The following is a 27,978-nucleotide window of genomic DNA, read 5'->3' as shown; positions in this document are numbered from 1 at the left end:
ACAGTATGTGACGTAGTACACCGTTTTCTGAGACCACTTTTGGCTCTTGAGCGCTACTTTCAGAACTACTTGCAAAAAGTATACAAAAGTACTGGAGAATCCCTTTAACTGCAATGGCACCCCATGTTATCTGCTGTCACTGTAGCCTACATGCAGCCAGAGAAACAAGAGACACACTTATCCATTCAAACCCTTGGGTTTTTACTCCCATGAATGCAAGAGATATCGTTGTCTCATGTTGTTGTCCCATGTTGTTGTGGTCACTCAGGTTGTGTGCCAATGGCCTCTTCAGTCTTCACTGCATCTACTAGGAAGCTGAGCTCATTGCACAGGGTCTCGTGGCGGTAGGCCATGCGGATCTGAGCCACATTGGTCCGCCGAATGTCATTCCCCTCAGGTCCATCCTTCAAATAGTTGGCCCCAATAAAGTGCTTCTTCTCCTGCACAAAATGAGTCATACAGTATTACCATAGATTGTATATCATGTAAGCTCCTTAGGTATAACCACTCCATTAGATGGGGGACAGGGGAAGGATATTTTATTGTTATTTTGCATTCTTGCTATTATACAGTCTTATAAAAAGATGTGCTCTCTAGAACCTAAAAGGGTTAATTGACTGTCCCCATAGGAGAACCCCTTGAAGTACCCTTTTTGGTTCCTGGTAGAACACTTTTGGGTTTCTTGTAGAATCCTTTCCACAGAGGGTTTCTACCTGGAACCAAAAAGGGTTCTACCTGGAACAAAAAGGGTTCTCCTGTTGGGACAGCGAATAACCCTTTTGGAACCCTTTTTTCTAAGAGTGTAGATATCAGTGCCCAGGGCTCTACCTGGTGAGACAGGCCGCTCTGCAGCACACTGTTCCTGGCAATCTCACACACATCACAGGTGCTGAGCTTCCACAGCTGGGCCGCAATGGCATACTCCTCCATCAGTGCCTCCTACAGGCAGGACACACAGTCATCAAATACTGTCCTACAATACAGCTATGGAACATTCACCTGGAGCTGATTTGAGCTACTATTTTCTTCAACAGTTTACCTTGGTGTAGTGGAACTGCATAGGATCATCTGTTGATAGGGACACACACAGCCCCTTGTGTAGGAACTCCCTGAGCGGGTTTTTGGAATATTCCAGGAACAAGCTGTTATTGCTCAGAGGAGACATGGCAATGGGCACCTGGGCCAGGTAGTACAGGTACTGTAGGACAGGGCTCTGTGGCAGAGAGAGACAGACACACTCAGTACATACACACAGACTCACACATACCCCGCTGTCACCTGTTCAGCAGACATGGTGGATGTTAAAATGTGTCAAACATTGATAGCTAGCTCCTGTCCCTGTGGCTGGCTCTGTTATTTTCAGTGGCTGTATTTGCATGGAGCAGGCCTGGTAGACAGGGCCTTTCTTTGTCTGTGTGCTGGTTAGGCCCACAGATAGACAGGAAAATGAAGAAAACAGGGAGGCCTGAAGGCCTGAACACTGTTACTGTATTGCAATGACTTGCATTTATACAGCGTGCTTTCATGTGAGATTATTAGATAGCTTTGTATTTCTTTAGGCTTATCTAATGACATCCACTATTCATGTGAGTAGCAGCTACTGTATCACATGTGAGATCAGCATGAGAGTGCTCCATTCAAACATGCTGGGGAGTTGAGGAATTATATTAGTCCATTGGTGGCAAATAAATGTGTGTAGGCTGGAGTGTGTTGAGGACAGATGATGCAGGGTTCAGTATAGTAGTAACCTTCTTGAGGTTGAGGCCGTGGGAGATGTTGTCAGCGGTGAGGAAAGCAGAGACCAGGTGGGTGATGGATCCAGCCTCCCCACAGTGTGGACGGAACTGGAAGGTGCTCAAGCCTCGCTCTCTGGAAGAGACCCAGGGAAATGTTCTGTGGTCATATTCACACACACACACACACACACACACACACAAACAGAGCTACACAAGTGTATTATGTAGGCCTACAGTAGCATCTTCAGTGACCTTGGAGGAGCTCCTTGACCATATGTGCCAGTAATTCAAGTCTGTCAGAGACTAATTCTATTCCTTTGTATTATCATAGGGAATGTATTTATAGATGCCTGGATGAATTACACTGTGTAGTAATGTGGCATGCCTGCAATCAGACACCTGTTCTGCTCCCCTTGGTTGTCCTCAGGACATGAAGTGCCTTACTGTAGATTGAATTAATAATAGCAACATCCTCCACATACAACACTCGTTCTGCCAGTCACATTCTGTTAAAGGTCCCCAAAGCACACACATCCCTGGGTCGCTCCTCTTTTCAGTTCGCTGTAGCTAGTGACTGGAACGAGCTACAAAAAACACTCAAACTGGACAGTTTTATAAAAAAAAGACAATGGGTGTAACCCCTAAACATGCCCTCAGCAGCATCAGTAGAAGGACAGTTGGTACTCTCTGTTTCTCTTGAATGAGATGTAATGGTTTGGATCCATTACCAGAGGCCTGAGAGGGGCAGATAGCAACAGGCACTTACTTCCTCAGATTGTTGAGCACCATGATGTTGGCATACATGTGGAAGAGGTAGTAGCTATAGGGAGGGTTTTCATCTGCTGTCCACTGCTCAGGCTTGGGGCTCTTGTAGGAGAACATGTGGTCACTGTGCTTGGACTCATCATCCACACTGTCAAAGCCTGTCACCTGCACAGGAAGAATAGGGGTTCAACGGTGAATGGTTGACACTATCAGGACAGTTTTTGCAGGAAAATCAAAATGAATTACACTCACATATTTGAGAAATACATGTAGCTCTTTATGCTTCTGTGGATTGATTGTAGCCTCAAACAGAGGAAGGAATATGTTCTCCAACATCTTGGCAAAGTTAGTGATCAACTTTTTTGACTTGAAAATATCACTGAAAGAAGTGAAACATTTTTCAGCTTGACAAACATCTCATAAAAAGAGTACTATCTTTCATATCAGCCATGTTACATACTTTCTCCAGTTGAAAGTTAAATGTAACTCTTTGCCTTCAGCTCTCACTCAGGCAGCAGCACTCACTAGATCCTGGGCACTTGGATGATCCACTGCATGTTGGTAGAATGCACTTTGTGCTGGATGAACCACTTGGAGAGGCTGTCCCATTCGTCTGCAGAGCGTCCGTAGATGGACAGACGAGGCTCAGCATGCTGGTACCTACTCTCCTCTAGGTCATGGGACACTTCCTGTCAAGGGCAAGACGTGGTAGAAAAATAAAATAAATGTCAAGTGCTGTGTCTCTGTCACTTCCCATCCATCAGAGTAACACATCTGCAAATGTGTTGCTGCACATGTTGTTGTTGCAAAATAACAATAGCTTATGCAACATAACATGTGTTATCAATTTGAGAGAAGCAGGATGTTTTCTGTGTGAGTGAACTATACCTTGATAATGTGTGCAAAGTACTCTCCATGTATGAGGTTGTCTGTTTTCAGGTAGATTTCTCTGAGTTCACTGGCCCCCACTGGGTTGTACTTGGAGTTGAACTTATCGAACCGGTGAAAGGTTTGTCTGCCCTGTGGGGTGGGAAACCATATTTTCACATGTATTCAATTAAGAGTTCACATGTTAACACCACCTAACATGTGAGGAGAATAACATGTTTTCACCTCACATGTGAATTGCGGTTTCACATGTGAAATTTGCAGTTTCACATGTTAAAAACTTTTAAATGTGAAAATCGGATATGCAGTTTCACATATGAAAAACATTCACATGTGGGAATGCAAGTTCACATGTGAAATTCAATTACAAAAATTACAAAAAATTACAAATAAATCAAATTTGCAGTGTCAAAGAAAACTCCACATGTGAAATTCTCACTTTCACATGTGGAATTGCAAGTTCACATGTGGGGTTGAAATAATGTTATTCTCTTCAGATGTGAAAAGATGGTGTTAACATGTTGCAGTAGCAATGTTTCCACCGGTGGAATTAGGGTGACTGCATAAAAAAATCCTAAATGCGGTAGGATTATGCGGGACATCCGCCTTTTGCCCTCAGAACAGCCTCAATTCGTCATGGCATGAACTCTACAAGGTTTCGAAAGCATTCCACAGGGATGCTGGCCCATGTTGACTCCAATGCCTCCCACAGTTGGCTGGATGTCCTTTGGGTGGTTGACCAGTATTGATACAAACGGGAAACTGTTGAGTGTGAAAAACCCAGCAGCGTTGCAGTTCTTGACACAAACCAGTGCGCCTGGCACCTACAACCATACCCCGTTCAAAGACACTTAAATATTGTGTCTTGCTCATTCACCCTCTGAATAGCACACATACAAATATATGTCTCAATTATCTCAAGGCTTAAAAATCCTTCTTTAACCTGTCTCCTCCCTTTCATCTACACTGATTGAAGTGGATTTAACAAGTGACATCAATAAGGGATCATAGCTTTCACCTGGATTCATCTTGTCAGTCTATGTCATGGAAAGAGTAGGTGTCCTTAATGTTTTGTACACTCAGTGTAGTTCTTCTGTATGAAAGTCATTGCCTGTTATTAAGGGGGCAATCCTTAGTGACTACATCCATTTTTGGACTTATAAATTAATGATATGTACCAACTGATTCTTGAAGAATATAAAGTATTTTGCCTCAAATTTCTGCCCTGCTAGAGCTGCTCTGGTCAGTTGTAAGTGCTGTTACTGTGAAGTGGAAACGTCTAGGAGCAACAACGGCTCAGCCGCGAAGTGGTAGGCCACACAAGTTCACAGAACGGGACCACCTAGTGCTGAAGCGCGTAGCGTGTAAAAATTGTCTGTCCTCGGTTGCAACACTCCCAAGTTCGTCTGTCCTCGGTTGCAACTACCGAGTTCCAAACTGCCCCTGGAAGCAACGTCAGCACAAGAACTGTTCGTCGGGAGCTTCATGAAATGGGTTTCCATGGCCGAGCAGCCGCACTCAAGCCTAAGATCACCATGCGCAATGCCAAGCGTCGGCTGGAGTGGTGTAAAGCGCGCCGCCATTGGACTCTGGAGCAGTGGAAACGGGTTCTCTGGAATGATGAATCGCGCTTCACCATCTGGCAGTCCGACAGACGAATCTGGGTTTGGGGAAGGCATGACAATGCCCCAGTGCACAAAGCGATGTCCATACAGAAATGGTTTGTCGAGATCGGTGTAGAAGAACTTGACTGGCCTGCACAGAGCCCTGACCTCAACCCCATCGAACACCTTTGGGATGAATTGTAACGCCGACTGCGAGCCAGGCCTAATCGCCCAACATCAGTGCCCGACCTCACTAATGCTCTTGTGGTTGAATGGAAGCATGTCCCCGCAGCAATGTTCCAACATCTAATGGAAAGCCTTCCCAGAAAAGTGGATGCTGTTATAGCAGCAAAGGGGGGACCAACCCAATATTAATGCCCATGATTTTGGAATGAGATGTTAGACGAGCAGGTGTTCACATACTTTTGGTCATGTAATGTATCATAGATGGTCAGTCCTTGCATCCGTAGCGTAGTGTAGGGATTTGAGAGTGGTTGCATTTCTCCAGCCCCATCCCTTAGCTTTTTACTGAAACTGTGGTGGGGAGAACACTTAGTTAATGTTTCAATAAAGGATTGCCGCTTTAAACACCTAATAGAATAATAGTGTTATGAAATGTGGAAAATAAATGTGTGTTGTTTTTTTTAACACATGGACAATTAACATGTGAAACTTCACACGTGTCTGAAAACCACGTTTTTTTCACATTGTTTTTTCATGTGGTTTTTTTATAAGGGTATTGCATGATGGCAGGAGAGATAGATAGAGAGCGGGAGGGTCTTACAGCATGTACATCCAGGGAGTCCACAGTGAGGTCATAGGGGTCCATGTTGAGGTGTTGAAACACCTCTCTGAGGGTCAGCTTCCGCCCGCCCTTCTCCAGCACCACACGGTCTGCCTCCATCTTGTAGGCGGTCTGGATGAAGTTTAGAAGGTGCTTCTGGGACATGCAGGCGGCTGCATGGATGTGTGTGTCCACCTGGGAAAAGAGATGTCACAGTTGGAATGTGGCTTTTTATCACAAAGCCTCTGGGAAAGTAGCCAAATCTGGTTTAGTCTAAATGGTGGACTTTCACGTTTTACATTACAAATTTAGCTTTTACATTAAAGTGTTGGAACTTGCCTTTCTGACATTGTAAAAGTCTCTGTGCGGAACACCCTTCAGTTCCTTTAGCTCAGCCATCTCATTGAGCATTTCATGCAGGTAGAATTTTGAGGCCAGGAAATTCAGGCGTCTGTGACAATAGGTCTTCCTGTAAAGCACATTAGTTATGCAGAGACAAAAATAAAGCTCCATTACACTGTGGTGAGGTCAGGAAGTGGTGGTCACTCACGTGGGTCCATCAACGATCATGGCCAGAACATGGCTGAGGTCTATGGCGAAGGTCTCCAGGTCAGGGTAGGGCAGGCTGCGGGGACTGTTCTGACTTAGAGCCTCTGCATTCTCATACACATACACTATGCCATCTTTCATCTGCAGCTCATAGCTCAGGTTGTCTGGAATATTCTCCATGCTGTAAGGGTCCTCCCCCTCCCTGGGGCAAGGGCAGACATCTGTGGGGAGACCAGTATGATTGAAATAGACCCTAATATGCCCTAATACAATGGACTCCACTTATACAGGAAGTTAGGAACACATTATGTACATACAGTTAATTTATGGGCACTAATCGAGTGTACAAAACATTATGAACACCTGCTCTTTACATGACATAGACTGACCAGGTGAATCCAGGTGAAAGCTATGATCCCTTATTGATGTCACTTGTTAAATCCACTTCAATCAGTGTAGATGAAGGGGAGGGGATAGGTTAAAGTAGGATTTTTAAGCCTTGAGATGTATGTGTGCCTCAATATTAGGAAAATGTTCTTAATGTTTTGTACACTCAGTGTATACCTGGTAGAACCTCGTCCTCTTCCTTCCACCTCTGGTTCTCAGCGCTACGGAGGAACTGGGCAACAGTCCGGGGAAAGCGATGGTAGGCCAGTCTGGAGTACTTCTCCCTAATGAACAGGGCTTTCATCAGGGTTTTGGCTGCCTGTTCATAGTCTTCCACTGTGATCTGGGGAGAGGAGAGCGCTGTCATTACGGCATCCCGAGTGGCGCAGCGGTCCAAGGCACTGCATCTCAGTGCTAGAGGCGTCACTACAGACCCTGGTTCGATCCCGGGCTGTATCACAACCGGCCGTGATCGGGAGTCCCATGGGGCGGCGCACAATTGGCACAGTGTCGTCCGGGTTAGGGGTAGGGTTTGGCCGGGGTAGGTCATCATTGTAAATAAGAAATTGTTCTTAACTGACCTGCCTAGTTAAATAAAGGTTAAATTACTGGTCTTACCACATGGCTTTCCATTTCATCCTGTGGACTCTGCCACACAAGATCATTCCTAACCACCTGGGAATTTATTTTTTATTTTATTTTTTAGTGGGTGGATCAGTTTTAATATTGCAAATAGATTGTGGCTTGTATCAATGTAATTGTCTGGATCATTTCCAATCCCCCATATATTTTATTTAAATAAATACACTGCTCAAAAAAATAAAGGGAACACTAAAATAACACATCCTAGATCTGAATGAATGAAATAATCTTATTAAATACTTTTTTCTTTACATAGTTGAATGTGCTGACAACAAAATCACACAAAAATTATCAATGGAAATCAAATGTATCAACCCATGGAGGTCTGGATTTGGAGTCACCCTCAAAATTAAAGTGGAAAACCACACTACAGGCTGATCCAACTTTGATGTAATGTCCTTAAAACAAGTCAAAATGAGGCTCAGTAGTGTGTGTGGCCTCCACGTGCCTGTATGACCTCCCTACAACACCTGGGCATGCTCCTGATGAGGTGGCGGATGGTCTCCTGAGGGATCTCCTCCCAGACCTGGACTAAAGCATCCGCCAACTCCTGGACAGTCTGTGGTGCAACGTGGCGTTGGTGGATGGAGCGAGACATGATGTCCCAGATGTGCTCAATTGGATTCAGGTCTGGGGAACGGGCGGTCCATAGCATCAATGCCTTCCTCTTGCAGGAACTGCTGACACACTCCAGCCACATGAGGTCTAGCATTGTCTTGCATTAGGAGGAACCCAGGGCCAACCGCACCAGCATATGGTCTCACAAGGGGTCTGAGGATCTCATCTCGGTACCTAATGGCAGTCAGGCTACCTCTGGCGAGCACATGGAGGGCTGTGCGGCCCCCCAAAGAAATGCCACCCCACACCATGACTGACCCACCGCCAAACCGGTCATGCTGGAGGATGTTGCAGGCAGCAGAACGTTCTCCACGGCGTCTCCAGACTCTGTCACGTCTGTCACATGTGCTCAGTGTGAACCTGCTTTCATCTGTGAAGAGCACAGGGCACCAGTGGCGAATTTGCCAATCTTGGTGTTCTCTGGCAAATGCCAAACGTCCTGCACGGTGTTGGGCTGTAAGCACAACCCCCACCTGTGGACGTCGGGCCCTCATACCACCCTCATGGAGTCTGTTTCTGACCGTTTGAGCAGACACATGCACATTTGTGGCCTGCTGGAGGTCATTTTGCAGGGCTCTGGCAGTGCTCCTCCTGCTCCTCCTTGCACAAAGGCGGAGGTAGCAGTCCTGCTGCTGGGTTGTTGCCCTCCTACGGCCTCCTCCACGTCTCCTGATGTACTGGCCTGTCTCCTGGTAGCGCCTCCATGCTCTGGACACTACGCTGACAGACACAGCAAAACTTCTTGCCACAGCTCGCATTGATGTGCCATCCTGGATGAGCTGCACTACCTGAGCCACTTGTGTGGGTTGTAGACTCCGTCTCATGCTACCACTAGAGTGAAAGCACCGCCAGCATTCAAAAGTGACCAAAACATCAGCCAGGAAGCATAGGAACTGAGAAGTGGTCTGTGGTCACCACCTGCAAAACCAGTCCTTTATTGGGGGTGTCTTGCTAATTGCCTATAATTTCCACCTGTTGTCTATTCCATTTGCACAACAGCATGTGAAATTTATTGTCAATCAGTGTTGCTTCCTAAGTGGACAGTTTGATTTCACAGAAGTGTGATTGACTTGGAGTTACATTGTGTTGTTTAAGTGTTCCCTTTATTTTTTTGAGCAGTGTATATATATCATTATATACAGTACCAAACAAAAGTTTGGACACACCTACTCATTCAAGGGGTTTTCTTTATTTTTTACTATTTTCTACATTGTAGAATAATAGCGAAGACATCAAAACTATGAAATAACACATATGGAATCATGTAGTAACCAAAAAAGTGTTAAAAAAATTATATATTTGAGATTTGAGATTCTTCAAAGTAGCCACCATTTGCCTTGATGACAGCTTTGCACTCTCTTGGCATTCTCTCAACCAGCTTCATGAGGAATGCTTTTCCAACAGTCTTGAAGGAGTTCCTACATATGCTGAGCACTTGTTGGCTGCTTTTCCTTCACTCTGCGGTCCAACTCATCCCAAACCATCTCAATTGGGTTGAGGTCAGGTGATTGTGGAGGCCAGGTCATCTGATGTAGCATTCCATCACTCTCCTTATTGGTCAAATAGCCCTTACACAGCCTGTTGGGTCATTGTCCTGTTGAAAAACAAATGATAGTCCCACTAAGCGCAAACCAGATGGGATGGTGTATTGCTGCAGAATACTGTGGTAGCCATGCTGGTTAAGTGTGCCTTGAATTCTAAATAAATCACTGACAGTGTCACCAGCAAAGCACCCCCACACCCTCACACCTCCTCCTCCATGCTTCACGGTGGGAACTACACATGCAGAGATCATCTGTTAACCTACTCAGCGTCTCACAAAGACATGGCGGTTGGATCCAAAAATCTCAAATTTGTACTCATCAGACCAAAGGATAGATTTCCACAGGTCTAATGTCCATTGCTCGTGTTTCTTGGCCCAATCAAGTCTCTTCTTATTATTGGTGTCCTTTAGTAGTGGTTTCTTTGCAGCAATTCGACCATGAAGGCCTGATTCACGCGGTCTCCTCTGAACAGTTGATGTTGAGATGTGTCTGTTACTTGAACTCTGTGAAGCATTTATTTGTGCTGCAATTTGAGATGCAGTTAACTCTAATGAACTTAACCTCTGCAGCAGAGGTAACTCTGGGTCTTCCTTTCCTGAGAGCCAGTTTCATCATAGCGCTTGATGGTTTTTGCGACTGCACTTGAAGAAACTTTCAAAGTTCTTGACATTTTCCATATTGACTGACCTTCATGTCTTAAAGTAATGATGGACTGTCATTTCTCTTTGCTTATTTGAGCTGTTCTTGCCATAATATGGACTTAGTCTTTTACCAAATAGATTTTGATTTGTTTAACACTTTTGAGGTTAATACATAATTCCATATGTGCTATTTCATAGTTTTGATGTCTTCACTATTATTCTACAATGTAGAAAATAGTAAAAATACAGAAAAACCCTGAAATGAATAGGTGTGTCCAAACTTTTGACTGGTACTGTAAGTATAGCTTTTGTAGGACTGAAGCCTTTAGTGAGAGGTCTAATGCTTTCATTTTGAATAATTTCTGCCTTCCTAATTCATATTTTCTATATAAATAGGCCTGTTTAATTTTGTCTGGCTTGCCATTCCAAATAAAATTGAATATTTTTTGCACATATAATTTAAAAAAGTCGTTAGATGTAGGCAGGGCCATAAGCAAATACAGTGGGGGAAAAAAGTATTTAGTCAGCCACCAATTGTGCAAGTTCTCCCACTTAAAAAGATGAGAGAGGCCTGTAATTTTCATCATAGGTACACGTCAACTATGACAGACAAAATGAGATTTTTTTTCTCCAGAAAATCACATTGTAGGATTTTTAATGAATTTATTTGCAAATTATGGTGGAAAATAAGTATTTGGTCACCTACAAACAAGCAAGATTTCTGGCTCTCACAGACCTGTAACTTCTTCTTTAAGAGGCTCCTCTGTCCTCCACTCGTTACCTGTATTAACGGCACCTGTTTGAACTTGTTATCAGTATAAAAGACACCTGTCCACAACCTCAAACAGTCATACTCCAAACTCCACTATGGCCAAGACCAAAGAGCTGTCAAAGACACCAGAAACAAAATTGTAGACCTGCACCAGGCTGGGAAGACTGAATCTGCAATAGGTAAGCAGCTTGGTTTGAAGAAATCAACTGTGGGAGCAATTATTAGGTAATGGAAGACATACAAGACCACTGATAATCTCCCTCGATCTGGGGCTCCACGCAAGATCTCACCCCGTGGGGTCAAAATGATCACAAGAACGGTGAGCAAAAATCCCAGAACCACACAGGGGGACCTAGTGAATGACCTGCAGAGAGCTGGGACCAAAGTAACAAAGCCTACCATCAGTAACACACTACGCCGCCAGGGACTCAAATCCTGCAGTGCCAGACGTGTCCCCCTTGTCAAGGGGTGCTGAAGGTGGGTGTGGTGCATGAATCAAGCGCAGGACGCAGAAGCTCAGTCCAAAAGACTTTAGTGCAATATTCACGTAGAAAATAAGCACAATAAGCCCGAAGGCGAAATAACGGCGCACACAGGCGTCAAACAAACGGCGCACTAACATGTGCGAAAACCTCTCCAAAACACTGGAGGGAAGTACGTAGCTCCAACACCAAAACAGATGAGCAATCACACACAAAGACAAACACACACAACGAGAACTAAATAGGACACTAACGAGGACTAACAAGACACAGGTGTGCAACATCAAGACAAAACCAAACGAACATGAAACATAGATCGGTGGCAGCTAGTACTCCGGGGACGACGACCGCCGAAGCTTGCCCGAACCAGGAGGAGGAGCAGCCTCGGCCGAAACCGTGACAGAACCCCCCCTTGACACACGGCTCCAGCCGTGCGCCGACCCCGGCCTCGGGGATGACCAGGAGGACGCGGAGCAGGGCGCGCGGGATGGTCCCGGTGGAACTCCGACAGGAGAGATGGGTCTAGGATGTCCCTCCGCGGCACCCAGCACCGCTCCTCCGGGCCGTACCCCTCCCACTCCACGAGATACTGGAGACCCCCCATCCGGCGTCTTGAGTCCAAGATGGACCGAACGGTATACGCCGGAGCCCCCTCAATGTCCAGTGGGGGCGGAGGAGTCTCCCCTATCTCATTGTCCTGGAGTGGACCAGCTACCACCGGCCTGAGAAGAGACACATGGAACGAGGGGTTAATATTCTTATACTCAACAGGTAGATGTAACCTATAACATACCTCATTCAATCTTCTCAGGACTTTAAAGGGCCCCACAAACCGCCGACCCAGCTTCCGGCAGGGCAGGCGGAGGGGTAGGTTTCTGGTAGAGAGCCAGACTCGATCTCCGGGTGCGTACACCGGCCCCTCACTGCGGTGGAGATCGGCGCTCGCCTTGTGACGACGGACGGCCCGCTGCAGGTGGACGTGGGCAGCGTTCCACGTCTCCTCCGAGCGCCTCATCCAATCATCCACCGCAGGGGCCTCGATCTGGCTCTGCTGCCAAGGTGCCAGAACCGGCTGGTAACCTAACACACATTGGAAGGGGGTTAGGTTGGTAGAGGAGTGGCGGAGAGAGTTCTGGGCCATCTCGGCCCAGGGAATGTACCGTGCCCACTCCTCAGGCCGGTCCTGGCAATACGACCTCAGAAACCTACCCACATCCTGGTTGACACGTTCTACCTGCCCGTTACTCTCCGGGTGGTACCCTGAGGTAAGGCTAACCGAGACCCCCAAACGCTCCATGACCGCTCTCCATACACGGGAGGTAAACTGGGGGCCTCGATCAGACACTATATCCTCGGGTACCCCGTAATGCCGGAAGACGTGTGTAAATAGGGCCTCAGCGGTCTGTAGGGCAGTAGGAAGACCCGACATAGGGAGAAGACGACAGGCCTTAGAGAACCGGTCCACAACGACCAGGATGGTGGTATTCCCCTGAGAGAGGGGAAGGTCTGTCACAAAATCCACCGAGAGGTGGGACCATGGTCGTTGTGGAACGGGCAGAGGTTGTAACTTACCCCTGGGCAGGTGTCTGGGCGCCTTACACTGGGCGCACACCGAGCAGGAGGAGACATAAACCCTCACATCCCTAGCCAAAGTGGGCCACCAGTATTTAGTGCTAAGGCAATGCACTGTCCGGCCAATACCTGGATGTCCAGAGGAGGGTGACGTGTGAGCCCAGTAAATGAGTCGATCCCGAATCTCGAGCGGAACGTACTTCCGACCCTCAGGACACTGTGGAGGGCTGGGGTCGGTACGCAACGCTCGCTCGATTTCGGCATCGACCTCCCACACCACCGGTGCCACAAGGCAAGACTCCAGTAGTATGGGAGTAGGCTCAACGGACCTCCCCTCCGTGTCATACCGCCGGGACAGCGCATCTGCCTTACCATTCTGGGACCCAGGGATGTACGTGATTTTAAATACGAACCTGGTGAGAAACATACTCCATCGAGCCTGGCGAGGGTTCAGTCTCCTCGCTGCCCGGATGTACTCCAGGTTCCGATGGTCAGTCAAAATGAGGAAAGGGTGTTGAGCCCCCTCAAGCCAATGCCTCCACACCTTAAGGGCTTGAACTACAGCTAACAGCTCCCTGTCCCCAACGTCATAGTTACGCTCCGCCGGGCTGAGCTTTTTTGAGTTAAAAGCACAGGGGCGGAGTTTAGGTGGCGTGCCGGACCGTTGAGAGAGAACGGCCCCTATACCAGCCTCAGACACGTCCACCTCAACCTGAAAGGGTAATGCGGGATCCGGATGCGCCAGCACCGGAGCCGACGTAAACAGGTCCTTCAGTCTCCTAAAGGCCCTGTCCGCATCAGCTGACCACTGCAGGCGCACCGGACCCCCTTTCAGAAGGGACGTGATGGGAGCTGCCACCTGTCCAAAACCCCGGATAAACCTCCGGTAGTAATTCGCAAAGCCCAAAAACTGCTGCACCTCTTTTACAGTGGTTGGGGTTTGCCAATTACGCACAGCGGACACACGGTCCACCTCCATTCTCACCCCTGAAGCGGACAACAGATAACCCAAAAAGGAGACCGACTCCTGGAAAAACAGACATTTCTCTGCCTTGACATATAGGTCGTGCTCCAACAGCCTCCTCAATACACGACGCACCAGGGTTATATGCTCGGCTCGGGTAGACGAGTACACCAGAATGTCATCAATGTACACGACCACCCCTTGTCCCTGCATATCCCGGAAAATGTCATCTACGAAGGATTGGAAGACTGATGGAGCATTCATCAACCCATATGGCATGACGAGATACTCGAAATGACCTGACGTGGTACTAAACGCTGTCTTCCATTCGTCGCCCTCCCTAATGCGCACCAAGTTATACGCGCTCCTGAGATCCAATTTTGTGAAAAACCGCGCTCCATGCAATGACTCCGTCATGGTCGCAATCAGAGGGAGTGGATAACTGTATTTCACAGTAATCTGATTGAGACCACGGTAATCAATGCACGGGCGCAACCCTCCATCTTTCTTCTTCACAAAAAAGAAGCTTGAGGAGGCGGGAGAAATGGAGGGCCGAATGTATCCCTGTCTCAAAGATTCGGCTATGTAAGTCTCCATAGCTTTTCTCTCCTCTTGAGACAAAGGATACACGTGGCTCCGTGGGAGCGCTGCTCCTGCCTGGAGATCAATCGCACAATCCCCCTGTCTATGAGGAGGCAACTGCGTCGCCCTAGTTTTACTAAACACGAGAGCTAAATCCCCATATTCAGGCGGAATGTGCAGTGCGGGCACTTGGTTTGGACTTTCCACCGAAGTCGCCCCCACGGAAACACCCAGACATCGCCCCTCGCACTGAGCAGACCACCCATCGAGAGCCCTCTGTTGCCACGAAATAGCAGGGTTATGGGTGCTTAACCAGGGAATTCCCAGCACCACTGGGTACGCAGGAGAGTCGATCAGATACAGCTGTATAGTCTCTTCATGACCCCCCTGCGCACACATCCTAAGTGGTGCTGTGATCTCCCTAATCAACCCCGACCCCAACGGGCGGCTATCTAAGGCATGAACGGGAAAAGGTTTGTCAACAGGTAGGAGAGGGATCCCTAAATCTAAACAAAACTTCCGATCAACAAAATTCCCAGCTGCGCCTGAATCTACTAGCGCCTTATGCTGGGAATGAGGTGCAACCTGTGGAAAACACACAGGTATACAAAAGTGCGCAACAGAAAGCTCTGGGTAAGTGGGACGTCTACTCACCTGGGAGGCCCCCCCAGTGCGTGGCCTGTTGTCTTCTCCCCCGGAGAACCCTCCCCAGCACCTGGCCGCAGTGTGCCCTCCACGACCGCACTTGGTGCAGGAGACAGGCCCCCTCGGGCTCCTCCTCCTCCTTTCTCTAGCGCCGGCACCCCCGAGCTCCATAGGGCTCGGCTCGGAGGTGCCGGAGGGCGGAATGGACGGACCCCCCTCGGGACGTCCACGGGTGGCCAGCAGGGTGTTCAGATGGATGGACATATCGACCAACTGGTCAAAGGTGAGATGGGTATCCCTGCAGGCCAACTCACGTTGAACGTCCTCCCGTAGGCTACATCGAAAATGGTCGATGAGGGCCCGTTCATTCCACCCTGCGTCCGCCGCAAATGCCTGTGTGCTCCTCCTCCCCTGTCTCAGGTGGACTAGACGCTCCCCCGCCGCTTTGCCCTCAGGTGGATGGTCGAACACGGCCTTGAAGCGACGGGAGAACTCGGCGTAGGAGATGGTGTTGGCGTCCATCTTCCTCCACTCGGCGTTGGCCCATTCCAACGCCTTGCCCGTGAGACAGGAGATGAGGGCGGAAACGCTCTCGTGTCCCGAGGGCACCGGGTGTACAGTGGCCAGGTAGAGCTCCACCTGCAGGAGGAACCCCTGACACCCGGCAGCTGTTCCGTCATACGCCCTCGGGAGCGAGAGCCGAATCCCCCTGGGTTCCGGACCTGGGACTGGTGGACCGGCCGATGGGGTTGGCAGGGTAGGTGGAGGTGTGGGTACCCCTCTGGCCTCCCATCGGTGCAGGGTGTTGATGACGTCCTGTAGAGCGGTCCCCAGTTGTCGTATCTGGTCATCCTGGCCGCGGACATGCTCCTCGAGCGACTCAGGCGTAACTGCAGATCCTGCTGATTCCATTCTGGTGTGTGATTCTGTCAAGGGGTGCTGAAGGTGGGTGTGGTGCATGAATCAAGCGCAGGACGCAGAAGCTCAGTCCAAAAGACTTTAGTGCAATATTCACGTAGAAAATAAGCACAATAAGCCCGAAGGCGAAATAACGGCGCACACAGGCGTCAAACAAACGGCGCACTAACATGTGCGAAAACCTCTCCAAAACACTGGAGGGAAGTACGTAGCTCCAACACCAAAACAGATGAGCAATCACACACAAAGACAAACACACACAACGAGAACTAAATAGGACACTAACGAGGACTAACAAGACACAGGTGTACAACATCAAGACAAAACCAAACGAACATGAAACATAGATCGGTGGCAGCTAGTACTCCGGGGACGACGACCGCCGAAGCCTGCCCGAACCAGGAGGAGGAGCAGCCTCGGCCGAAACCGTGACACCCCTGCTTAAGCCAGTACATGTCCAGGCCCGTCTGAAGTTTGCTAGAGTGCATTTGGATGATCCAGAAGAGGATTGGGTGAGTTGCATCCAAAGAACACCATAGGGGGGTGGAAACATCTTGCTTTGGGGCTGTTTTTCTGCAAAGGGACCAGGACGACTGATCCGTGTAAAGGAAAGAATGAATGGGGCCATGTATCGTGAGATTTTGAGTGAACACCTCCTTCCATCAGCAAGGGCATTGAAGATGAAACGTGGCTGGGTCTTTCAGCATGACAATGATCCCAAACACACCGCCCGTGCAACGAAGGAGTGGCTTCGTAAGAAGCATTTCAAGGTCCTGGAGTGGCCTAGCCAGTCTCCAGATTTCAACCCCATAGAAAATCTTTGGAGGGAGTTGAAAGTCCGTGTTGCCCAGCGACAGCCCCAAAACATCACTGCTCTAGAGGAGATCTGCATGGAGGAATGGGCCAAAATACCAGCAACAGTGTGTGAAAACCTTGTGAAGACTTACAGAAAACGTTTGACCTGTGTCATTGCCAACAAAGGGTATATAACAAAGTATTGAGAAACTTTAGTTATTGACCAAATACTTATTTTCCACCATAATTTGCAAATAAATTCATTAAAAATCCTACAATGTGATTTTCTGGATTTTTTTTCCTCATTTTGTCTGTCATAGTTGACGTGTACCTATGATGAACATTACAGGCCTCTCTCATCTTTTTAAGTGGGAGAACTTGCACAATTGGTGGCTGACTAAATACTTTTTTTCCCCACTGTAAGTAAACTGAGATATGACTAAAGTGTTAATCAGGGTGATTTTTCCACAAATAGACAGGTATTTTCCTTTCCATGGTAGCAAGATCTTATGTATTTTTGCTAACTTTACATTCAAATGTATTGTAGTGAGATCATTTATTTATTTCGGGATATGAATACCGAGTATGTCCACTTCACTTTCAGACCATTTTATTGGTAAACTACAAGTTGTATTTTTTAGTGATCCAATACGTAATATAGTACACTTATCATCATTTGGTTGTAATCCAGATGTTCGAAAAATTATCTAGATCCTCTATGAGGCTGTGGAGGGATCTAAATTGTGCATTTAAAAGAAAACTTGAATCATCAGCGTACAATGACACCTTTGCTTTTAAGCCCTGGATTTCTAGCCCCTTGATATTATTGTTGGATCTGATTTGAATAGCTAACATTTCGATGGCCATAATAAATAGATATGTCGATAGTGGACAACCTTGTTTTACTCCTCTTGACAGTTTAATACTTTCTGAGAAGTAGCCATTATTTACTATTTTACACCTAGGGTTACTATACATAACTTTAACCCGATGTATAAGAGATTCTTAAAAATTGAAATATTCCAGGCATTTATATATACATTTCAGTCGTACTTTATCAGAAGCCTTTCCAAAGTCAGCTATGAATACCAGGACTGGTTTTTCAGATTTTTGCGTCACAACACTGAAGTGTAAGGGGCCTCCAATTATTTTTATGGATTGGATCTTTATATTTACCACCTGGGTCCTGTTTCAGTAATAGTGAAATCAGACCTTGTTGTTGAGTATCTTATAATCTAAATTTTTTGTAAGAGTGGTTAAAACATGCTAATAACGGTCCTCTGAGTACATCAAAAAAGGTTTGATATACCTCAACTGGTAGGCCATCCAGCCCTGGGAATACCAAAGTAGCACTTTTATTATTTTAATGTCTTATTTAACTTTTATTTTGACAGGGAGTCATGCTGAGACCAAGGTCTCTTTTACAGATGAGCCCTGTATACACATCAAATACATCAATACACATCAATATACACTATACACATCAATATACACATCAATATTCACACCAATACATGAAAAGCAAAACACAATCATTACTGTCCCATTTCATCGCAACTATTCCAGTATGCAGTGAAATACTGTATGAGTTGTGTATGAACTGTATGCCACCTGCTTGGAGCACTTACGCCTGCGCAGTAGTCTCCACTGATGGTGACCCTCTGGTACTCTGGGCAGTTCTCTGGGAGTGAGGAGCAGGTGGAGGAGGGTGAGAGGAATGGGGTCACCACAGAACGGGCCCACTCTGCAGTCACAGGGATCTGCAGGCCCTGGAAGGACGCTGACTGGGAACGGATCATCTTGAAACTTTTCTTCCTAGAAACCAAACATTCTTATGAATACCCGACACTCCAGTACTGAATTGATCAGCTAGTTTAGATTCCATGAGGTCCTGTATTGTTGAGGGCCAGACTCACCTCTTGGCGCTCTCTTCTGAATGCTGCTCTGCCAGCTCTTTGAGCAGCTCCCTCTCCTTGGCCTGGTGCAGGCCGATGGGACAGTCCTCAGGGACGGTAAACATGGACAGGGCATCCTTAGTGTCCTCCTCCTTCAGCGCTGACGCATACACCTTCTCAGCCAGCAGACGTGTCTCCTCATTCACCTCACTCAGCGTGATCTTAGGGAACTGTCGTGGCATGTCTGTAAAAACACCAGCAATAGTGTAGCAGCCTATATAAACACTGTACAGATATGTATACACGTAGATAGTCATTTTGGAGGGGTTAGATTGGAGTTTTGGAGGGGTTAGATTAGTTTTGTTATTGTAGGAGGTGGAACTGCCACTTAATTCGTCCCCAAAAATAGCTGCCATTTCCAGTGTTTGTATCCACTCAGAACTCAAATCTGCTTTGTCATCACACCTCACTGTCATGACATCGCTCCGCAATAAGCATTGCTTTGCATGTTCACCTAGTATTAATGGAGAACAATTAGCACCATGTATTAGCTAATATTACAACAATTAGCATATATTCGTTTATTTGCTTAGCCCATTCTTTCTGTCTCCAGATATCAAATAACGTAATTTAGAGTGTAAGTTACCTCGAGGCAAGGCAAAACAACCACCATGACAGATTGACAAATTGTGCTGCGCTTGTACTGCAATCTCCTTTTGAAATGACTCCGGTAAGCAGATCCTTGAGCACTTGTGACCGACATAAATACTGACAACTGGTCAAGTTTCATCCAACATGCTAACCGTATTTACCTCTGAGACAATATGCTATTTTCACTTATGACCTTTAGGGTCAATGCCAGGCCTCATAATATCCTCCCTGAGGACAACATAGAGAGGGTAGAGAATGGCATCAGGTTAGTGTTTCGCTAACTCAGAGACTGTCTACTGAGTGAATTGTACTGTCAGATGTCATCTTATTAATGAAGTTTTAATTCCCATTCTCTTCGTATTCTGAAGACCAGAGTATCTGCAGTTGTACACTCAGGCTGCAACAATACTGTTTATACTGTTTCATGAACATGTTTGTTTGTCATGTATCAAGATGAGGCTAGGGACACAAATCTTGAGCTGGCAGACTACATTGCAAAATCTGCTGTCTTCAAAATTGAAAACTCAACTTGGGAAATACAGTAGGAATGCCATTTTTATTTGTCTCCAGACACATACCAGCTCTATTCCTTTAAGGTTTATGGTCCTAATCATATTCACCTCTGTAACCATGACAGTAACGGTTGTACTGTAGACTTTATAGCCCTGTGTCTGATTGTCGGTCTCTGGTCCAGTAACCACACTGTTGTCCCATTTAGGGACGTGTCTCCACCCACAGATCAAGTGACTGGACTGCGAGGAGTTTGTTGATACCCACAATGACATGAAACCCAATCCACCGAGGCATCACTGTGGCCATACAGAGCTTGCGCCCCTGAGAGAAAGGCCCTAGTGTCATCGGTGACAGAGTAATGTCAAGGCTCCAAGAGGGCTGCCATTCCTGACACAATTCTGTGCCACAAACACCCCACTGCTCACCCTAAGCCACTTCCAAGAACAGCTTTGTGGATCAAACTTGCACCTGTCCACTGCCCACTGCACTGCAGACAGAGAGAGCAGCACATTACAGCAAAGACCACAGGTGAACTCTGAAAGCTGGGACGGTTTCTGTGAAGCAGCAGCAGCATAAATAATATAGCACCACTTCTTCCTCTCAAAGAATTGCAGTGCTGCTTCACTCACACACGCACACACATCCTCTCTCTCTCTCTCTCTCTCTCTCTCTCTCTCTCTCTCTCTCTCTCTCTCTCTCTCTCTCTCTCTCTCTCTCTCTCTCTCTCTCTATCTCTCTCTCTCTCTCTCTCACTCTCTCTCTCTCTCGCTCTCTCATACTGCTGCCTCAGCATCAGTTATACATCATTTTCTCAGTCGGAGACACCAAACAGCCATCAGCATTCCTCCCAGAGTTCTAGCCATCTCATTTCCATTACACGTTATGAACTTTAACACACTCTCTCAAACAGCAACACAATAGTTTCTGAGGCTCTTGCTGCTAGAACAGTATGTAGTGTACCTTAACTCGTTATCATCTGCTATGTGCCTTACCTTCCGGTCTGTTCACAGCCATCTCTCTGTGCTGTACAGGCTCCACTGGGAGTCCTGATTATTGGAATCTCAGCTACAACCACGGTGTCTCTGTACAGGCTCTCTGGGTAGAGACTGGCTAACAGGCTGGCTGCCTGACTTTGATGGGCTGGCTGTGATGTGGGTCAGTCCCACTCTGAGCCTGCCGTGGTTCACGACCGAGGTTCTGTTTTCTTTGAGTGTCCTTTATCTATTTTAAGAAGCCAATGGCATCATGTCGACAGAGCCACTAATCCTTGGGATATGTCACAACTGGCTGTCTACAAAGAGAGAGCCCAGAGCCGAGCCACTGGCACTCCCCCATCCAGCTGGGCTCACACACACACTCACATACAAACACTCCTCACACACTCCTCTCCACCTTTGGGACAGTGATGAGTCACAAGCTGGTAGCCGCAGCCTTCCTATTTAAGGAGCCAGATAGCAAGCTATGCAGCCGTCGCAAGTATTGTAAACATTACCCAGGCAGCCCTGATTGAGAGGACTGCCGCTGCGCAGCCATGCATCATCACTGCTTTGCCTCAGAGCCTCGAGAGACCTGCCCGCACAAATAATCTCAGCTCTGACCTTGGTTTAGGTGCATGGTGTTAGAAGGAAAAATCCTGCTGTAGTTCCCTGGCATCATGTCAGTCAGCGGAAGGGTAATCACCCTCAGTAAAGGATCAAACTAACTCACACTCTAACATCACCCCATTAGAATAGGTGATGACAAAAAAGTGGTGACGCACAAACCCATGTTTACCCATGCACACACTGTCCTTCATGTTCATGCTCAAAGCTGCCAATTTGAAACCGTATAGGACCCTCTACCCTGATCTGTGTGATTCAGTCCAGGCTGATCCTATCTGCCACTGGCTTCGGCAGGGACACTCACATAGTTTGTAGTGTATGCTGTAAATACATGACATAGGACTCCATTCTCTACCTGGTACTGGTGTTGTTCAGCGTTCCCAGTAGAGCTCCAGAAAGAGAGATGTATGGCAGATTAAACTCAGTGTTTTCGATAAGGTCCTGTTGTTTCCCCCAATGACAACTGCTGCGGCTCTGATTACACCCACTTGACTACAACTCACATCCCAGCTGCCTGTCCAACCCCCTCTGCTCAGACACACACACACACACACACACACACACACACACACACACACACACACACACACACACACACACACACACACACACACACACTCCAACCTGCAGGTCACAATGTTAACAATCTGTGTTTATTTTTACCTGACGTGTTGAGGTTGACTGTCTAATGCCTCACAGCAGAATTATTTATCTTTGGACAGCAACAATGTCATTTAGCTTGCTCTGTATTTCATTCAGAGCTTCATTACATGGAGAAATAATGTTGCTCTGCATTAGAGCTGACTTCCTATTATTGATCTGCACATCTGGTTTTGGGAGCATTAGATCATTATGACTGAGGGGATTTCTGCTGCAGCTCCATAGAGAGCATTACAGGATATTAATGTAGGCACAGCCACAGTCTGATCTTAATGGTTCCCAATCTGCACTGATATACTCATGATAGGGGGATGTGGGGAATGAGAGAGAGAGAGAATGAGAGAGAACTGAGCCAGGATCAGTTTATGTGTTGTTCTAAGCCTCTGTAAGTTCCAGGAAGCCCCTCTGAGTCTGCAAGTGGCATTTTGATATAATGATGTTGGAACTTGAGCATCTCCTGGATGAGTTGTTTCCTAATGGTCTGGTCATTGTATCCCTGCTATCTTCCTGTCTGTGTTGGATCATTTATTGTAGCACTCCCTGTACCTGAGGAACATTAGGCCAGAGGATCATACCAGTAATTCTCTTGCCTCAGACACAGCTGTCGCACACTGTTTTTATCATGTCCTCACTGGGCTCTCTCAGACACCAGCCTGCTGTCACTGGTGGGGGTCCAGTCCTGAATTACTGATACCTCTATAAGAGAAGGTCAACTACATCTCTGTCAGTCTGTGTATGAGAAAGACACTTATCAACCTGGCTAAATATATTTTAAGAGAGTACAGTGCAGTATATCAACCTTTATGAGCATTGGTTGGAGTGGTAGTCATTTTATTTATAGGGCTGATGTCTACATGTATGAGGGTCTACATACATGAGTGAGAGAGCATAAAAGAGATTGAGTGAATGAATAAGCCTGAGAGAGCGAGAGAAAATTAGAGAGGGGAGGAGGGCGAGAGCAAGCTTACCGTTTCCCAAGCAGGAGCTTGACTGCTGCTTTAGCAGAGGGCTGTCCCCTCTCCTCATCTTCCAAACAGGGTTTGGGCCTGGGGGAGAAGAGGGAAAAACAAAACAGCGCAGTCATGCACAAGCGCAATGCAGCTTTGCCCAGAGTGTTCCTCAGACACAGTTGGATGGGCCCTTAATGCATTTACATTAGTCTCATAGTATTGACAGATTGATGCTCAAATCCCGTTGATATGATCTTAGGGAAAGAAACTGGAGAAGATAGCAAGTTGCTGAATCAGTAAGACTATGTAAGAAACACAATGCACGTTCAATATGTAGCATATCACCAACAGATGTCAATGATCCATCATTTGAGTCTTGGTGAGATACAATAACATCTTTAGATCATAGCTGTTCACTCACCTCCTCTGTCTCCGTGCCTCCGTTCCCTCTCCAGTCAGACTATATGAACCCTGGACGTTCCCTCAGAGAAAACCCTCAGTCATTTTCTGCTCCTGTGGTGGTAAGGAGCTAACTCCCTCACCGCCCTCTAGTGCACAAGACACCATCCTTAACTCTTTCACTGCCGCTGCATAGCAAATTACAGTAAAATGTTCATTCTTACTACTTACCCAGAATGCAAATGAGCATGAGTTGGTCATAACTCACACAGGTTACACTACCATTGTTGTCCTCGCACCATCCCTCTCTGCATATTCTACTGCCGCTCCTCAGTTTAGCAACTCCCTCTTCGGTCTGAGACAAACTGAAAAAGAGGTGCTGACATTCTGCAAAGAGCATATTGTTAAACATCAGTACTTTGTGAAGAGTCCTCTTCCAGCAGTAGACACAGTGGGCCCTCATGTGGAGGATTTGTTATTGCAGGATATCAGAGTTAGATTAGCCTGGTCCCAGATCTGGTTGTGATATCATGTCAACTCCATGGCATGACAAGGAGTGGCAACGAGTGGCATGATGGCACAAACAGCCTGGTACCCAGGCTAGGGTGAGATATGATGCTGCCAAGATGTCAACCTTCCTGTAACTCAAACTACAACCTCATGTATTGTAGATGTGTTTGGATAATATCACCACTCTGAGGTCATCTTCAACACACGTGCATCTTACCACATGTATGTCATAGATGATCAGAGAGTGTATTAGCTAGCATGAGACAGCGGTGTGGCTCTCCACAGGGCCTAGGAGGAGATCCAGCTTTACCACTGCGCCCTTTTCCGCCACAGGCCTCATGGTGCTTGATTTAGCCTGGCACTGCTAGATTACAACACTAACCCTCCCCTGCTCAGGTTATCGGGGCACTTGTAGAGTTGGCTGGAGAAGACTCACTCACAGAGCCATCGGTCTGCTGCTCCTGATTGACTGACAGACAGCAGGACAGAAGGATATGGGCTTGTACTGTATGAATCTGCCCTGGGCTCCTCTAGCTGTCTGCCTGGGGTAGAGAACAGCATGTCACAGTTGGCCAGAGGCTTCACTTCCTCCATAACCAGAATGGAAAAACTGCATCATGTCTCCAAGTGAAGCATGGGAAAGGAGATGGCTTCCCACTGATATGACTGTGGAAGTGATCAGGCTGCGTCCATAAACAGCGTAAGTATGTGATCTTATCAAAGCCTTATTGTATACTGATATTTGGCTTCCCTGACAGCTTCAGACTGTGGTTATATCACACATGCCGTGCTAACCAATTGATTACATTCATTTGGATTATTCAATTATGCATTGATATCTAATGACATTTAGTGGTTGAGATACAGTATCTTCAATGACGTTGTGATGGAAAGAATGTCCCTCTTGTGACTTTGTGATAACTGTCTAAGAGGAACACAAGAATCACACGTCTTACCAAGCCATGGGCTCTTATCAAGCATCTAGGAGGGCCTGGGGGAGTAATTCTAGTTTTTTGACTGATTGGAGACCTGCACTAGTCAGTTTGTAGACGCTATCACACCACTGGATGACTCCTTGTGTCCCTATGGCAAGGCAAATCTATCCACTTCGTTTTCTTCTCAGATTTTTAACAGAACAATGACAGGACCGTTGTTGAGTTTTCCTATGTGAGCAGTCATTCAACTGACTGTAGAGCAGCGTATGGCAAGTGTCAGCTACTGTACCTACCACCAGGTGGCAGAGTCGCCAAGAAAGAAGAGCGTAGTACCATAGCGTCGTTTACACACGTCTATGGATAGAGCGGAGCCTAAGCCCTGATACTGTTGAAATAAATCCAAAGTGTGAGCTAATATGAACATGTGTGGGCAAGCAATTGTCATGTATATTCTATATTCTAGAGGACAGTATGAGATGTGTGTTATTCCTTTCTAATGTACATTACAGTTAAATGATGAATGACAGCCCTAAGGCATTAGTACCGTCTTACTGTGTGATGGGTAACTTCTTGGCTTTGCCTTTATGGACAACTGTCTGGGCTTGATGGTTTTACATACGCTGAACTTCTACTTGGCTAGCCACATGTCTTAGTTCCTACTTTTTTTTCTGGATTTGTCCTGGAAACTGTTGATACAGTTTGCAGCTTTTGGAGTCTGGGTAGTTTTTAGGTAGTTTGTTGTCTCACTTGGCCAGAAGTCATAGTCTTGTGTTTGCTCTGTCTGCATAGTTCCAGGAAAAGCCTTGAACTTTAGGCTAGCAGGGCCTTCTTGGTGACCCATGATGGAATTTGTTAAAATCACTTCACAATAAAAATGTGATTGATTAGTATTTGACAACTCTCACATTTTCCTTGATCACTCTTGACCTGTATACATAATGCCTTATGTAAGATCTGCTGCGCCGTCTGTTCTGTGACATTTGTAGTCAGATCACTCTGTTCAAAATCAAAGAGATTCTCACCTCTTCAACTCTAATTATTACTGTCAGAGGCTTTGAAGATGGAGAGGTCCATTGCATGCTTTAGCCTCTTGGCATATTTCCACAGTTTTTCGGTTCTCACACTTAAAACTTCCATTCCTTACGTGAAGGAAAGTAATGAACTTGAGATGCATGGCCCCCAGGCTTACAGGATTGCCACGTCTCCAACTGTCCAGGTGTCCCCTGGAGGAAGGAGGATTGATGATGAGGTTTCCAAACACTGGTTAGGGAGACATTTACCTGAGTATACTCATCATTTAGCTCATATGTCACCTTATAAACTGCTACTGTCCTCAATGTTGCCTGTGTGGATTTCAGCACTGCTGTGGTCCAACTGTAACAGGCCCAGGATGTTTCACTACTCTTTAGTGATTTCAAAAAACATTTCTGGAGATTGAATAGGTGACATATCTATTTTCCATTAGTACCATTTAAAAATGATGCTTTTGTGTAGGTGGCCAAAGCGATCACTTTGTCAAGCTGGTGCCATTTGAAGTCACTAGATGGCATTAGAGCCAAAACAATGTAATTAAACATGTCTCTGGCGAGCTGTCTTGTAGCGCATGCCTTCTCATACAGATAATAATCATCTGCATTGCAATTCCATTGGCGCCTATCCCTGACTTTTACAATGACCCAAGACAATCCACAACCTCTCTCTGGCCCAGTGGAGTTACTAATGACCATGTTTTGAATAAGACAGGAAGGAAGTGCAATGGCCTCTTCTTGAACCACACATACATCCAAATTGTATTATGCATACCAATCAAATAGAGTTCTGGTATACACGTCACTTGCCTGTGCAGCAACATATTCGATAGATTTGGTCAGCAAGCAAACAAAATAGGTAGGGTATACCACAGACAGTTGTTGGAAACCCTTAAATGTTATTCAAAATGTACTTTTGAAATGACCTGTGGAAGAGTAATCTTTAATGAGAACACATTTAATTGCCATTAATAATTGCTTAATTATTGTAATAACTGTTCCTGACTTAATTAATATTTAATAAATAAACATCATCTTTTACAGGCTTTGATATTTAAAACATCCAAGGAGTGACTGTAATCTTCCTGTGGCTGATTAATAGCAATGACACATTTTTGTGGTTAGGAGTGTTCTACCATGGAAAGTCTTGTCAAAGCCACATTGCTAATGAATACCAGATGCAGGCAGAGGGACCTGGAGCCTAGGTTAAATAATCAAACCCTTAGCTTTATGTTCCCAATCTATTGATCATAATAGACTGTGAACCAAGTGGCTTGGATTGGTTGTAGCCTAGGCTACTCCATGCAAACAACTCATGACAATGAACATGACAATACATCAATCTCTTGGAATAATTCTACCTTTGGTAGGGATGTTGGTATCTTGTATGAATGAATAGCACTGTGGAATTTCCCGTTTCTGAGAAGTAAATGTACAACAATTAGATACTCTGAGATTCACATTCCCTGAGGATGGAGGGAGAGGTCAGCAACCTCTCTGTCCTGCCCAGTCGGATGTGGTATCTCTGTCTGTCTGTCTGTCTGTCTGTCTGTCTGTCTGTCTGTCTGTCTGTCTGTCTGTCTGTCTGTCTGTCTGTCTGTCTGTCTGTCTGTCTGTCTGTCTGTGTACACAGCTCATGAACGCGCTTCACGAGAGCTGTTTTTACGATGTTCTCTGCGTGCCTCTCAGGAATGTTACACAGACCCCCCTCCATCCCCCTCATAGCGCTGCATCCTGATGTCCTGACCATCTACCATTGTGTGCAGATGGAGCTGGGTCTCTCAGTCTCCTGTACTGGCTCAAGGGCCATGCTGCGGTGTGGAGCGAGCCAGCAAATATGCACTGTACTATGCAGGAATGCGCCTGGCACTCCTGTCTACCCTCTAGGGGGGTCACAGGGAGAGTGGAAGGGGGGTTGATTTAATGAGACCCTGAAATCACTTAACCC

The 27,978-nt window shown here is 46.5% G+C and overlaps 1 pseudogene across 1 annotated transcript; it reads right to left on the bottom strand.

Annotated features, from left to right (window-relative positions):
* Positions 1-260: 260 nt before the first annotated feature.
* On the bottom strand, positions 261-23,292 carry LOC311127081 (AMP deaminase 3-like; annotated as a pseudogene). Its single transcript has 15 exons — positions 23,177-23,292; positions 18,805-19,027; positions 18,517-18,703; positions 6,891-7,056; positions 6,328-6,547; positions 6,117-6,246; positions 5,778-5,972; positions 3,390-3,521; positions 3,027-3,190; positions 2,754-2,880; positions 2,503-2,666; positions 1,749-1,869; positions 1,040-1,213; positions 829-939; positions 261-440 (listed from the first exon to the last, which is right to left on the bottom strand). The product of its transcript is annotated as an AMP deaminase 3-like (transcript).
* Between the last annotated feature and the right edge of the window lie 4,686 nt (positions 23,293-27,978).

Source organism: Coregonus lavaretus (assembly GCF_964263955.1).
Source record: "Coregonus lavaretus genome assembly, chromosome: 4".
NCBI lineage: Eukaryota > Metazoa > Chordata > Actinopteri > Salmoniformes > Salmonidae > Coregonus > Coregonus lavaretus.
This window is presented reverse-complemented; position numbering and strand designations above follow the sequence as displayed.